Genomic DNA, 17093 nt, shown 5'->3' with positions numbered 1-17093 from the left:
GAATGAAAACAACCTCTGTGAAATCACATCGATTGATTATCTTATCAGACGAATAATATTCGGCTATCAGGTAATACTACTCATCAATTTATAAAAAAATAAAAATTTAATGGCAGTACATCCACCTCGGGTCAATATAGGGAAGCCTTCGGCTATTGAAAAAACATTTTAAACGATCTTCATAATATGTTATTATCATACTAATATGCCAACTAAACCTGAGATAGAATGTTAAAGGAACATGCTTTGACTTTAAAAACCTCTCACAAAATTGAAGTTGGAAGAGATATGTTACAAGAGAGGGGTACTTTTGAATCCCAATTACAGTTGGCAAGCCTTCCACTATATTTGAATTTTTTTATTTTTTGGAAAAAACTTATTATAATTCAGTTGTCAAATTAGAACTAAAGATAGTCATTTTTGGCTTCTATCTCCCAATGTAATCTAGCTCATCATTGTTATTGAAAGAAAATGCACTTGAAATTGCTCGTTGATAGTATTAAGGAGTAATATTTCACCCCTTACATCTTGATCTTGGGAAATTAACCTATTTCCTTAAATCCAAAGAAAATAAACTATTAACCGAACATAGAAAAAAGATTTATATCTTTACATATGTTATAATCTAGTAAAAAAATCATAATTTAATTTTCAGATTAATTTCCTCACAATTTTATTATTTATTAACTGTGTAATAGTTATAATTTTCTACCATTTCAAATGCAAGTTTATTATTAATATTTAAGAAAAACAAAATCATTTAACATAATTGATTTATTGTAATTTAATTGTTATGTAAACAACATAATAGTTATTATTTAGTACTATCCTTAAATGCAAGCTTATTACTAATATTTAAGAAAAACAAAATCATTTAAAATAGCAAATTTACCATGGTTTTCCAAATGACAGGCATTCCATAGCAAACTAATATAAACCTTTTTTAACTTAGTTAACAACTGAATCAAATAATATTTGTGTTTTGTGATTGGGTGTTATGTGGTGAATTTAATGGGAAAGTATTAGAAGTCTCCTCTTGCTTCTGTCATCCACTTGATATCCTGTCTTACTCATACCATCCACTCTAGACAAATTTATGGAACCTCACGTAAAAAATAAGGATTTTAAGGTTTTTGTAAATCTTGTTGTATATGGAACAACGAAATATTCATGTTGTTCACTGTCCTTCGTTGGTATATTATACTTTTATTCCTTCCTCATCGTTCCCTCATACTCTTGTCCTTGCCACTATGTATCTAGACTCTCACCTAGTGGTTTTGGCAGGGTTCCTCCCATCCAGATCATTGAGTTTCCCCCCTCCAAAGTTAGCCTTTTCCTATTCAAAAGGTCTATTCTTGAGTACAATGTCAGTGGAAGCTGCTTGAAAAATTCTCATGGCCTCTCTCATTCAAAACAATCTCATGCAACTCCCATCACATATTAGTCATGGTCCATGCAACATTTTGTTTCCTGTGATAGATATGAAACATCAAAAAGTTTTATTTGAGTGTGGAAGTAGCGATGGTGGAACTTATGGATTTCTTTAGTTTTTTAAAAGAAGAGCATACAACCAACAACTTCCATGCCAACACACCTCAATAATCTCAAGAGGAAATTTGTCTTGTGGAGGAAAAACATTACAATAAAAGGTATGTAACTTCCATTTAGATGCATCGCTACTATTGTATCATGGTTACTTGATATAGGTGTTAGAAACAATGGAAACCAGGACACTAATCAGAGTGGGGGTAAATCAATAGTGTGGCTAAATTATACATTTTCTGCAAATCATACTTCTTAACCACTTTAGAAATTATTTATGGATCAAAAAAACACAACTTAGTCATGTATAACATAACATCATAAACATCAATCACGTGAGAAACATATATAAAAGAAACAAATATTTCTTTTATTTCAAGCTTTAACTTGATTTCATCATTTCCCCAAGCTACTACATGTAGGTTTATCAAATGTTATAGAAAAGAACTTCTATCCCTACTTTTTTATTAGTCTTCATTGAAAGGGACTCTTTCGCGTACTCATTTATATCAATCTTTTTTAAAAGGGATTCTTGCCCCTACTCGAAAGGGACTCTTACCCCTATTTATTTACAACCTTCACTGAAAGCGACTCTTGCCCCTACTCATTTACTAGAACCCACTAGAAGGAGTTACTACCAATGATCTACAAGCTACCACTTTCTAGACTTGTTGATCCATCTATCATCCATTTTTATGTCTTAAACAATTAAATTTTCTCACTACAAGTGCTCACCAAAGCCACAATACAAACACCTTCAACAATCTCTGATTACTGGTGGAAATACCTTCAACAATCTATGGTTACTTATGCAAACACTTTCAAAAATCTCTAATCACTGATAAAAACACGAAACTATATATACATGCATCATCAATCATTAATCCATTATTTTCCTTCTAAAACACTTTTGAGACACCAAGGTTACTCTCTAATTCACCTTTCATGCTTACCCAAACTAGTATGCATCATGTTGTACCATGATTCTAATCCACACACTCTACTCTGCTAACTAATTCTGATACTCAAATTCAGATTATAAATATTTTGGACTCATATTTTTGGATTATAGATTTTGGTTAACTTGCCTTCAAATATTTGCATGAATCTTCAATTTTTTCATCTGTCCTATTCATTCTAGTCTTTTGTATGTCCTCTACAAGTTCTTCAACCTTGATCATCCTTTTCTGTTGGTTAAATTATTTAATCTCTCTAGTTTTAGTAGTTTTGGTGTTTTATAGGTATAAGTTTGGCTTCTTCTACTTTAATCTGCAACTAATTTATCTTAGCTACATAATTAACTAACAACACTGACATTTCTACCTTTCTAAGATTAAGCCCCTCTTTATATGCTCCTTACCTATTCTTCTACCAGAAGACCAGGTCTTTGCGACCATTGGCTAAGGATTTCAGGCGCTTAGCTTGTTTAAGCCCTTCCCGAGCCAAGATCCTTTGTTAATTCTTCACACCATTGGTTTCATTTATACATGAAATGACCACGGAATAGCACTAAAGCTGGAGTTCCCAAGCCTAAAACTATTAATGTACATGAAATGACCACAGACATCAACAATTTCATGAACAAAGTAGAAGGTGTAATTACCAAACTGGACGAGATGTAGATCTTGTAGATTGATATCGAGACAAGTAGTCATTAAGAGGGAGTGTTTGAAAATGTAATTCCTTCTTGTCTTAGTTGTGACTTTCTATGTAAATGAGTCTATTCCTATTGTATATGAGTGGTTATATCTATATGTCCTTAGTTTGGTGTGTGGTTGAGATATTCTCTCAACCAACTAATTGTGTGTCCAAGAAAGTTTCCCTATCCTGAGACAACACTTCTTGTATTTATGTAATTTCATAATTGATCAATGGGGAAAATTTTGTAGTATCAAAATTTATTTGTGTCTTAGATGTGTAGTGTAGGCTCGAACTCAAAATTCATCACCTGCATTAATCTACTCTCTTTAAAAAACTGGGGAAGGAAAGACAAATATATGCAAATGCCTCAAATATCAGGATAAGGTTTAAGCCTTATTTTAATTTCCACAAAAACTCCAATTCACCTATAAGCTCTCACCAAAATCAAGGTCAGCGCGTCGAAAAGTTAAAGAAATGGATCTACGAATAATTATAACGATTTTTAATACTTAGAAGAAATAAATAGGAATAAAGAGTCACCTGCAAGAAAATAATTTAGATGATTGAACCAGTTATCCAAGGTTTCTAAGGAACCATCAATATAATCATCTAACATTCTGAAAATCCAATATGACTTGGTGGTCCACCAGCTCGAGTGCCTACCTCGCCTTCCTCAGAGCAACCTAAGGAAAAATTCCTTATGTAACCACTCATAATATATGTAACTATGATATTTCACTCTGAATTTGTAGGCTTCCCCTCTTGAACAATAATGCTAGGGTTTTCTACCTTCTTGATGTCCCATTAAGTGAATCACCGAAAAGCCAACCCACTTTTTCACCCATACAATTTTATGACCAATTCAAAATGGACAATAAAAAAACGGATAGATGAAAGTGGATGTTATTCCACCTTAAGTGCCATGATCATCATCATCTAATACCTAAGCAGTGGCTCTTCCACTTCCACACATAGATTTGTCACCATTTAACAAATTAAAATTATATTTACAGTTTCTAACCAAAAAGACAACAACCTCTATGAAATCACATCGAATGATTAGCTTATGAGATAAATAATATTTGGCTATCAGGTAATATTTCTTGTTCATTTATAAAAAAATAAAAATTCACCGACGGTACATCCACCTCAGGTCAATATAAGGAAGCCTTGGGCTATTGAAAAAATAGTTTAAACAATTTTTATAGTACACTATTATCATACTAATATGCCAACTAAACCCGACTTATAATGTTAAAAGAATATGCTTTGATTTAAAAAAAATCTCACAAAATTGAAGTTGAAAGAGATTTGTTAGAGGAGAGGGCTACCTTTGAATACCAATTACAGTTGGCAAGCTTTTCACTATATTTGCATTTTTTTATTTTCCGGTGAAAACTTATTATAATTCAGTTGTCAAATTAGCAGTAAAGATAGTCATTTTTGGCTTCTATCTCCCAATGCAAGCTGACTCATCATTGTTATTGAAAGAAAATCCACCTGAAATTGCTCGTTGATAGCATTAAGGAGTAATATTTCACCCCTTACATCTTGACCTTGGGCCATTGACCTATTTCCTTAAATCCAAAGAAAAGAAACTATTAACCAAACATAAACAATTTTTAAATCTTTACATATGTTATAATCTAGTAAAAAAATCATAATTTAAGTTTCAAATTAATTTCCTGACAATTTTTTTGATTATTAACCATGTAATAATTATAATTTTCTACCATTTCAAATGCATGTTTATTATTAATATTTAAGTCAAACAAAATCATTTAACATAATTGATTTATTGTAATTTAATTGTTATGTAAACAACGTAATAGTTATTATTTACTACTATCCTTAAATGCAAGTTTATTATCAATAATTAAGGAAAACAAAATCATTTAAAATAACCAATTTACCATGGTTTTCCAAATGACAGAATTCCATAGAAAACTAATATAAACTTTTTTAACTTAGTTAACAACTGAATCAAATAATATTTGTGTTTTGTGATTAGGTGTTATGTGGTGAATTTAATGGGAGAGTATTATATTTCCCCTCTTCCTTTTGTCATCCACTTGATATCTGGTCTTGCTCATATCATCCACTCTAGAGAGATTTATGGAACCTCACCTACAGAATAAGGATTTTAAGGTTCTTGGAAGGTTTGTTGTATATGGAAACCATGAAATCTCTGGGTTGTTCATTGTCCTTCATTGGTATCTTATAGTTTGCTTCCTTCTTCATCGTTCCCTCCTACTCTTGTCCTTGCCCACTATGTGCCCAGACTCTCATCTAATGGATTTGGTGGGGTTCCTCCCATCCAGATCATTGAGTTCCCCCCTCTACAGTTAGCCTTTTCCAATTCAGAAGGTCTGGTCTTGAGTACAATGTCAATGGAACCTACCTGAAAAATTCTCATGGCCTCTCTCATTCAAAACTATCTCATGCAATTCCCATCACATATTATTCATGGGCCATACGACATTTTGTTGCCTATGATAGCCATGAAACATCAAAAAAAATTTTCGAGTGTGGAAGTAGAAATGGTGGAAATTATGGAGTTCTCTAGTTGCTTGCAAGAAGAGCACACAACTAGCAACTTCCACACCAACACACCTCGATAAACTCAAGAGGAAATTTGTCTTGTGGAGGAAAAAAATTTACAATAAAAGGTAGGTAATCTCAATTCAGACGTCATGGCTACTATTGTATCATGGTTACTTGGTATAGGTATTAAACAATGGAAACCAGGACACTACTCAGAGTTGGGGTGAATCAATAGTGTGGCGAAATTATACATTTTTGACAAATTATACTTTTTAACCACTTTAGCAATTATTCATGGATCAGAAACACAACTCAATCATGTATAGCATGACATCATAAACATCAATCAAGTGAGCAAAAAATACAAAAGAAACTAATCTTACTTTTATTTTGGGCTTCAACTTGATTTCATCAGTTCCCCACAAGCTACTTCATGTAGGTTTATCAATTGTTACAAAAAGGAACTTCTATCCCTACTTGTTTATCGGTCTTCACTGAAAGGGACTCTTTCTATACTCATTTATATTAGTCTCTGCTAGTAGAGATTCTTTCCCCTACTCGAAAGGGACTCTTACCGCTGTTTATTTATCAAGCTTTACTGAAAAGGACTCTTGCACTACTCATTTACTAGAACCCACTAGAATGAGCTACTACAAATGATCTGCAAGCTACCACTTTCTAGACATGTTGATCCATCTTTCATCCATTTTGATGTCTTAAACAGTTAAATTTTCTCACTGCAAGTGCTCACCAAAGCCACCATACAAACACCTTCAACAATCTCTGATTACTGATGAAAACACCTTTAGAAATCTATGATTACTTAAGAAAACACCTTAAGAAATCTTTAATTACCGATAAAAACAAAAAAATTTATATACATGCATCATCAATAATCAAGCCGTTATTTTCCTTCTCAAAACACCTTTGAGAAACCAAGGTTACTCTCAAATTCACCTTTGATGCATACCCAAACTATTATGCATCATGTTGTACCAAAAACTTCTAATCCACACACTTTGCTCTGCTGACTAATTACGCTACTCGAATTCGGATTATAATTATTGATGGACTAATATTTTTGGATTGCACCTTTTAGTTAACTTGCCTTCAAATATTTGCATGAATCTTCAATTTTTGCCTTTGTCCTATTCATTCTAGTCTTTTGGATGTCCTCTACAAGTTCGTCAACCTTGATTGCCCTTTTTTGTTGGTTAAATTACTTAATTTCTCTAGTTTTATCAATTTTGGTATTTTACAAGTTTAGGTTGTGCTTATTCTACTTTTATCTGCAACTAACTTTACCTTAACTACTTAATTAACTGACAAAACTGACATTTCTGCCTTTTTGAGATTAAGACCCTTTTTATCTGCTCCTTACCTACTTTTTTGCCACAGGACTAGGTCTTCGTGACCATTGGCCAATGATTTCAAGCGCTTATCCTGTTTAAGCCCTTCCCAAGCCAAAATCCTTTGTTAATGGCTTCGCACCATTGGTTTCATTTCTACATGAAATGACCATGGACTAGCGCAAATGCTGGAGTTCCCAAGACTGAAACTATTAACCTATGCCTCTTGTTGTTCCACAACACCCTTGGTTAGGGCTTAGCCCATAACCCATTCTATTCAAACACATTACCTTTGTGCCCTAATTATAAACAATTGGAGTGTATCTGACGGGGGGATGTGTCCCATGTAAAGTGGCCTATTTCTTTTTTATTGGCTACCGCTGCATTAGATATCTATCCTCAGGGTCCCGACACCTGCTACCTAACTCTTCTACTATGCTCTATTAACAAACCCGTTGGGGTCTATCCTATGGGATTGGTTGTCCTGGAGGGGTCCTCCCGCTGCAAAAAGAGACAATAGAAAAACTCTTTGTGCTGAGTGAGTCGCCTCGTCATCCCAATGCCTCTTATGCGATACATCCCTTCTACGCACTAATAATAACACGTCGGGATGATGTCACACTCATTTCACCTATGCCACATGTCGACCTATGATTGGTCCTCCTATCACCCAAAAATGGGTGTTTTTGGTGCTTGCAAATGCCAAATATGACTTCCATGTGTCAACCTTTGATTGGCCTATGCTGACATCATCACTTACGTCATATTAGCCAATTGCATGTTGACACCTCTCTTCTGTCGTAAAGGAGAGACAAGGGATTGAAGGTCATTTTCTTACCATTTTCATATGTTAATAAAGGATAACAATAGGTTTAAGAAACCATCCTAGAAACCACTCCATTGTGGTTTGTGGTATTAAGGGGAGTTTTCCTGAAGTGGTTCTCTTTCATTGATCTATGTGATCAGCGATATTGGAAACCACCTCTCAATGCCTGAAAATACTTCCATCTATAGGGATGTTGGAATGCCACCATGTGTCCCAATGCTTATCTCCTAGTGATTAACCTTATGCTCCCCAAACAGTTTTCTAGGCTCGAACTCAATGGGCTCAACTTTCGTAGTGGGGACCTCCCACTCGACTCCTCATTGTTTGATACTCTGCTGCCATAACCCAACGTTCAGTGCTTGGTGCTTTCACTTTGTTGGACCTTTGTAATTATCTAGGTTGCACCCGCTAGGGTAAGTCTATTGGGATGGCATCATCACCTCGCATCATCCGGCTCCATTCATCCTGATGCTAAGACTATTGCATCATAACCATTCTATCAGGGTATTACCTCAGGATGGGCTCCACCAATACCCAAAAGAAATAATTCCCATTGCGTTGTTTTTAATGACATATATTCCTTGTCCACCTTTGGCTACTCTACTGACCTTTTTTTGGGGTTTGGGTGCTTTTCCAAACCTATATATGCACCAACAAGTGTCTCCAACCCCTCTTTAGCTCTACTAACTCTGACTTGAGTCAAGAAATTTTTACTCACTCTATCTTTTCAAGCAGAAGACCATTTTTAGACATCTAAATACCACTAGAAATCTCTTTCAGATCTCTTCCCATCTAGGTGGGTTTCACCTATATTTGAGATGGTTTTATCCATAATCAATGGCTCCAAAGACTTAGCACCTTCTAATTTCCTTTTCCATTTTTTACGATTTCCTATTCTAGTTGTAATGATTTTTCTTTTTCCTTTGTCGTCAATGATAACATATTTCCAACAATCTCCCCCTTTTTCATTGATAGAAATACCAAGATTAAACAACACATAATTAAAAATGATCATTACCATCTTTCATTTTATCATCAATGCTTCTCCCCCTTTGACATCAATTGAAAACCATGCAGGCTTCACTGGGGAAGCAATTTCATACCACATGGGTTCATATTGGGGGATATACTTTGAGGAAAAAATGACATTATATATTGGGGGATATATATGGGGTAGAGGGTTTTTATATTGGCATATATAAAAAATTAATCTTAATGTTAATGAAAAATTATAAAGGGGTATAAAAAATGTTAATGAAAAAATGGATACCTACAATATCTAGTGAAAATAGGGTTTTTTAAATTGGGAAGTTGTATTGGGTTCATATTGGTAGGGGGTTAAATAATGTGATTTTTAGCGGGATGTTCCAATATGTAGTCAAATTAAGGGTATTGTTTAATACTCCATGAACGTACGTGATATGTCATAGGTTCACTGAGTGAATCCCCCATGTGGAAAACATGCTAACATGGTCCCCCTGCAACAATCTCCCTTTGTCACCTGATCCTGTGGAACTCCCAACGGCTTATTCTTATGTTAAAAACCTCACATACCTTTAATATTTTATGTGAAGAAGATTGAGTTGAAGGGGAAGGGATCTTTACTCCTAATCTTCACCTCAAGCAAGTAAGAGGGATCTCTTGCTAAAATAACACATGCTTGTGAAACTACCTCATGAGAAAATGATTCATGTTGGTCTATGTCCCAGCTAGGATTACATTTATAAGAGTTCCTACCTAGACACATACACCTGAACTCTAGAAAAAATAACAAACTTTCCTATGCATGAAACCATCAATTGTCAACTGATGAAAAACAAAGTACAACACTTATAATTTCTTACTTGACAAGCATAGATAGACTCTCATCAATACGTGCCTAGACCAACAACTTAGCTTGTATCTGTCCTGACATAATTCAAATGACAACAAAGTCACCATGATGATTTTGACTCATCATTAAAAATAATCATATAAATCAGTGCTTGCCTACCAACACTTGGACATATAGACAACATGAACACCATAGTCTTGCGAAGAACCAAATCACTGTAAATACCAATTGATAGTACCCGTGATACCAAATTAAGATGATGCCAACTGTTGAATCAATGTTAATTTTAGCATTAGTCGAGAACTTGATAACTGTGTGTCCTTATCCTCTAATCGTTCTCATTTAACCACTATGTTATATACCAACTACCAATTGGAACAATGTCATAATAATAAATCCATTTATCATCTCAACAACTGAAGATAACATGAAACAAAACCATTAGACATTTTCATGTAACACACAAATGATGCCAATTAATGACGCCAATTATCAATGCATAATATGATACTTGAATCTTGTCTTCAGTATTACTCCGCTTGTGGACATGCTTCCTCGTTTTATTAAGAATATGTAAACAATACTTGCATTAGCAGTAAATAAATCATCACCATCAATCTGATTTGACAACAACATTGAACACTTCTCTTATATTCTAGATGCATTGCTTGGAATGTTCCTTTTTTCTCCTTACATCTGACCCTTCTAAATTCCCTTGAAGCCAACCTCTTCCATTCAATGAAGACGAAAAAGGGAATTACTCTCCCTGAGTAGATTACCTTCCTTTTTCTTCCACATTTTGATATGAGTTGATTTTTTGTGTTGGTTTTCCTAACTGGGTGACTTTCTATTATTTCCTAAGCATACATATCACTGGTCATTCTTCCTATTAGTACTGATTAAAGGCAACTTGCAATTTACCCGGTGCTCTTCTTTCTCACTATATTTCTTTGGAGAACTGTCATGGTTGAAGCTACTTCTTTTGTCTGATTGGAGTCTTTGCCTATTGTAGGTTATATAAGAGAGATAAACAACTAGAATTTCATAATCTAAAAGGTCAACATTATCTTGATTAGATTCAAATAAAACAACTTTTATGTGTTTTCCTCATGAACCATTTGATATGCCTTTCTTCTGAGTGTTGAAGTATATCCTCCACATTTCTCTTTTCTTATTCTCATCATAATCCATGCCTCTGATTGTAGTGTTTTGAAAAGAGGTTTTCTTGACAAATTTGCATGTAGCTACTTTATTCACATATTTCTTACACCTGTAACCTTCAACATTATTCAATAAGCCAGGGGGGAGGAATTATTTATTTTACCAAATATTCTTCTTATCCAATTTTTTGGATTGATACTCATTCTCTTGCTATTATTGGGCCTAATGCCAGCCTAAGATGACTTTACCCATAGTATGCACATAAAATGCATAATCTATTATGTCCTAGGAATTTTAATTTACATGCCTAGTCAAACCTTCATAAATTAAGGCTTTTGGCTTCCTAATTAAAAATCATGTGGAAATGTTTCATGTGATTAACCCAGAGTCTAAACTTTAATAATTATTTAATCAGGACCTTATACACCCTTAAACTTTGCTTAATCCTTAATCCTGCACATATTAACCATACCCACTTAACTTTGGTCCCAAGATAACTCAACGTTCACCACACCATGGTCTCAGACTTGGTTAAACCTGAATTAACCTTTTAATTAATTAATCTCGCTTTATTTCTATTATAACTCTCCCATAATAGATATACCATAAAGTACTTAACCTTACCTTTCTGCCTTTCCATGACCTTTGCACATTTACCGATGCTCACCTTATCGCGTTCAACCTCCACCATTGATTTCACTCCACTAGATCAACGACTATCGCGCGATCTCCATTCATCATCCAAAATTCAAACAAATTTAATTTTCATTGATAAACACATTAGGTCTACTCATAATATTAACATGCGCACACTTTTCCTCGTGATTATTGTCCGACCAGTCAACCCATGGATGGTCCTGATCACCGGAACTCAATGAAGATTTAACCCCACTATATAAACTCTCATCGAGTCCAATTTCCAAATTAAACCTCGTGCTTGTTTGCATTAGATATGCATCCGATCACCCTTTCAACGGATGGTCCGATCACCTCCAGACTTCAACTGGATTAAGTTATTATTCATAACTTCATCGGGTCTCTTTTTCAATTACTGCTTACAGTTTTGAGGCTGTGTGAAAACCACTTCCACCTACGAAAATGCTCCATCCTTCTGCCAACACATGGCTTAATCTCCACCACTCATCTTCTTGACTCCATTCTATGTGACTTAATCCTGGTTGCTTATCGCAAACAATCTCGTCTATTCATCTAGCTAATCGAATGGTTCCTGTGCACGTTTACTTCATTCCTTCATTCCTTTACTTTCTTCGCCTTTATGTGGTGTCTCAAGGTTCTTCTATGGTTTCGAGTTCCTGCAGGGTTTCTGGTCTTTGGTTGTCCTGCAACACAATTCCCTCTTGGACTTCTTCTGTGTACTCTTAAACACTATCACTCCTAAACTTCATGTTGATCCTTCAATTGGATTCAACGATTTGACATGATCCTTCATCCTCACTTCTTCTCTGTGTTCTGCTCGAACTCCACCTGCATACATATACTATGCAGAAAGTCTAATTCACACACAATTTATCATTCGATTACTCAATCCACACTTACATAATTCGAAAATCGAATTCTCTATATTGATAAATAAATATTTACATAAAGACTCTCTCTCTCTCTCTCTCTCTCCTGATTTTCTAATCAGTGGCCTCTATTTTCCTACCTGCCCATAGGCTTATAGTCAAACCATCTAACTAGGTAACTAGTAAATCTCTAACTAGCTACCCCTTAACTAGCTAACCCCTTTCTATGCCTTTTAGGATTACATTTATACAAAAGGTTTCTATAACCAATTCCTGGTTTAGATCCATAACCTTCTGAAAAAAATCCTAAAATATCTTCTTTATCTCTAAGGATCCTCTCAAGTTCCTCAAATCATGAAACCAATTCCTAATCTAATATTTACAACTGATTCCCAAACCTTTCAACTATCCTAAATCTCTCATGTTCTCCAACATTTGAGAACATTTACAAATATGCCTAACAATACTTAATTAATTCCTATTCTTATTAAAATCACTCAAAAGCCTAAATAATTAAATTAATTTAACACTTAGGAAACCAACTTCCTTAAAACACAAGACCCCCTATGTCTATTAAAATAGAATGACTTTTTTGAGTTGAATGCTCTTGCATCAGGGCCACTAGTCATATTTCCTTTGAAAAGAAAATTATCTTTCCGCTTGGCTATTCAAATTGATCTCGACAACTCGTGGCTGTGGTTGAAATGGAGCATTCCACCTATGTTGTTTCACCTTCATTTTCCTTTCTCGAAACTTGTAGGAAAAGTGACATCCGTTTCTACAATAAAAGCATATATGGGGCTACATACCTTTATATTGTTTCTTGGAAGTCCTTTTATCTCCTTGATGCTGCCCTTTTTCTCTGCAAATGTAGTATTCTTTGACTTGTTTTGGAGAAAGTTGGTGGGCCTATTTAATGATACTTTTGTATCACTGTCATCTTCCAACATTATCTCGACATGAGATGAATAATGATTGGTATGTATGTCTTCAAATGCTTAAGAATTATTTTCATTCTTTTGAAGATTCATCAACCACTCTTTTAATGGAGTCTACTCTCCTTCAATGGATCCATATTTATTTATTTTATTTTCTTTATCTCCTCAAGAGTTGATATGAGATGCCTCTTCAAATAGATATTTTCATCAATATCCTCCAAGTCACTATAGGAGCAACTAGATCCACAACAAGTGTCTTTTTTAGTCAAATCTTGTTCAAGAGTTTGTTCCCTTGATGACTATAGGATTATTTTATTGACACACAAGTTGTCCTTTCTTCCTCTTCTCCTGAGGTGGAACCATTGTATTCTTGACCATTGTTAAGGTCTTATACTACTATCAAGGTGGTCCTTTCTACACTAAAACTTGATGATAAACTCTCACCTTCACCAGTACTTGCAGCTGAGAAGTTTGAAGATAAATGGTTTATTGTTCTACAAGAACAAAAAAACAACATCTTACTTATAGATTACATCTTCTTTGGGTGTTGATTTCCGACATGCCCTATTTATACAACAAAATCATCATTTGATTCATGATTTTCAAAGCTCTTTGAATATTTGATTGCTTGATCCTCCATGGAAATCCTGTTGACATCACATGCGATTTGAATGTCTACTTAATAGATGTACTGCAATTTGTGCCATATCTCATTAGCAGTTTTAAAACATATTACTTTTTCAATATCTGACTTAGACAATCCTCTCATGATTTTTTTCCTAGTTTGTTTATCAAACTTATCATTTATTACTCCATACTCCAAAGATAACCATACATCCAAATCAAGAGCTTGAAAATAGATTCTCATCCTTAAGTTCCAAGTCATATAATTTGAGCCACTTAAAAATGGAACTCCATCTAAGGTAATCCATTCCTGGTTCTCCATGAGCCCTGGTCTTCCTTCAAGTTGTTAAACTGATCCTAAAAGAAACTTGCTCTGATACCAATTGTTAAAAATAATGGAAACCATGACACTACTGGGGGGGGGTGAATCAGTAGTGTGGCCAAATTATACATTTTTTACAAATTATACTTTTCAACCACATTAGCAATTATTCATGGATCAACAACACAAATCAATCATGTATAACATAACATCATAAACATCAAGCGCATGAGAAACATATATACAAGACACCAATCTTTCTTTTCATACAAGTGTCTACTTGATTACGTCATTGCCCCACAATCTACTAGTTATAGGTTTATAAGCTGTTACTAAAAGGAAATTCTATCCTTGCTCATTTATCGGTCTCTGCTGAAAGAGGCTCTTACTCCTGCTCCTTTCTCAGTCTCTAACAAAAGCGAATCTTGCCCATGCTCCTTTACTAGCACCCACTAGAAAGAGCTACTACCCCTGATCTACAAGCTACCACTTGCCAACCTTGTTGATCCATCTTTCATCCATTTTCAAACTCAAATAAATATGCTACTTACGTAATAAACAAATAAATCCTTTTCACTACAACCACTCACCACATTCACCATATAAAGACCTACAACAATCTCTTATTACTGATGCAAACGCCTTCAAAAGCTCTTATTACTTATGCAAAACCCTTTATAAATATTTGATTACTCACAAAAACACCAAACTATATATGCTTGCATCATCAATCACTAATCCATTATTTTCCTTCTCAAACACCTTTGAGACACAAAGGTTACTCTTTGATGCACCTTTGGTGCATACCAGACTATTATGCATCATGTTGCTCTAACATCTTCTAATCCACACACTTTGTTATTCTAGCTCACTCTTCTACTCGAAATCTGCTTATAATGATTTTTGGATTGATACTTTTGGATTGGAGCTTTTAGTTAAATTACCTTTAAATATTTGCATGAATCTTCAATTTTTTCCCTTTTCCAGTTCATTCTAGTCTTCTATATGTCCTCTATAAGTTCTATGACCTTAATCATCCTTTTTTGTTGGTTAAATTGATTAATTTCTCTAGTTTTAGCAATTCTGGCATTTTATAGGTTTTAGTTGGGCTTATTCTATTTTTATTTACAGTTAACTTTGGCTTAGTTTTCTAATTAACTCACAAAACTAAAAGTTCCACCTTTTTAAGCTTAAGCCCCTTTTTCTCTACTCCATATCGTTCTTCTAATGCACGACCAAGTCTTCATGACCATTAGCCAAGGATTTTTGGCACTTAGCCTATTCAAGCCCTTCACATGCCAAAGTCCTTTTTTAATGGCTTCGCGTCATTGTTTTCATTTCTACGCAAGATGACAATGGACTAACGCTAAGGTCAGAGCTCCCAATCGCGATGATATTATCATGTACCTCTTATTCTTCCACCATGCCCTTCGTATATTTCTACGTGAAATGGGCAAGGGGCCAGGCTTAGCCCATAGCCCCTTCTATCCCTACACATTACCTCTGCATCATCCTTATAAACCATTGGGGTCTATCCTCGAGGTCGACATGTCTCATGGGGACCACCTCAGTGCATTTTTATTAGCTGTGGTTGTTTTAGTTGTCTATCCTCCATGTCCTAGCATCCATTTCTTGAGGCTTATGACATGCTCTGTTAATAAACCCATCGGGCTTTATCCTATGAGAAGAGGTGTCCTCATGGGGTCCTCCCACTGCAACAGGAGCCAATAGAAAATCTCTCTAGATTGAGTTAGTTGCATCATCATCCTAGTTCCTCTTCCTTGACACATCCCTCTTGCACACTATTAACAACTCGTCAGGCTGACATCATGCTAATGCCACATGTGCCACCTGTCGACCTATGATTGGTCCACTTGTTACCCATAAATGGGCCTTTTTGCTGCCCAAAAATTCCAAATATGATTTCCACATGTCTACCTTTTACTCGCCTATGATGACATTATCACCTGAATTATCAAGGCCAATTGCATGCTTCCACCTCTCTTCTCTCAGAGAGGAGAGAGAAAGGGTCCAAGTCTGGTTTTTCACCATTTTCCTTTATTAAACAAAAAACCATCAGGTTCAAGAACCCAACCTCGACACCACTCCATTGTGGTTTGTGATATTAGGAGGAGGGGACCCGAAGTGGTTCTCCATCGTTGATCTACATGATTGGTGGTATGGTAAACCACCTCTCAATGCCTCGAGGACTGACAAGACTTCCATGTATAGGGATGTTTCAATGTCACTATGTGGCCCAACACTTAACCATGTTCTCCCCAAAAAGTTTCTCGAGCTCAGCCCTGTAGTGAGGATTTCCCACTTGACTCCTCATTGATCGCTTCTCTACTGCTGTGTCCTGATGTCCACCACTCAACACTTTAGATTTGTGTGCCATTTTCCATCCTCTGTGGCGCACCCACCGAGGTAAGTCCACTGGGATGGCATCATACTACTGCATTCATCTCGGCACTAAGACTTTTGTGCCATAACCATTCCACCTGAGCACTACCTCTAGTTGGGCTCCATTAATTCTAAATAGAAATGCTTTCCATTGCACTGCTACTAATGCCACGTATGCCCAGTCTAGCTTTGGTAGCTCTACTAAGTTTTTGGTTTGGTTTGGCTACCTTTCCAAACTTATCTACACATAAAAAATGTCTCGAGACACCTCTTTAACTCTTCTAACTTTGACGTGAGTCAAGAAACTTTAACTAGCTCTATCTTTTGAACCAGGAGGCCATTTTCAAGCTTATACATAGACTTGGAAATCTCTTTTAGAGCTC

This window comes from Pinus tabuliformis, chromosome 3_1, assembly GCF_031772625.1.
Source record: "Pinus tabuliformis cultivar Carrire ecotype Pingquan chromosome 3_1, CPIR1, whole genome shotgun sequence".
Lineage (NCBI taxonomy): Eukaryota > Viridiplantae > Streptophyta > Pinopsida > Pinales > Pinaceae > Pinus > Pinus tabuliformis.
This window is presented reverse-complemented; position numbering follows the sequence as displayed.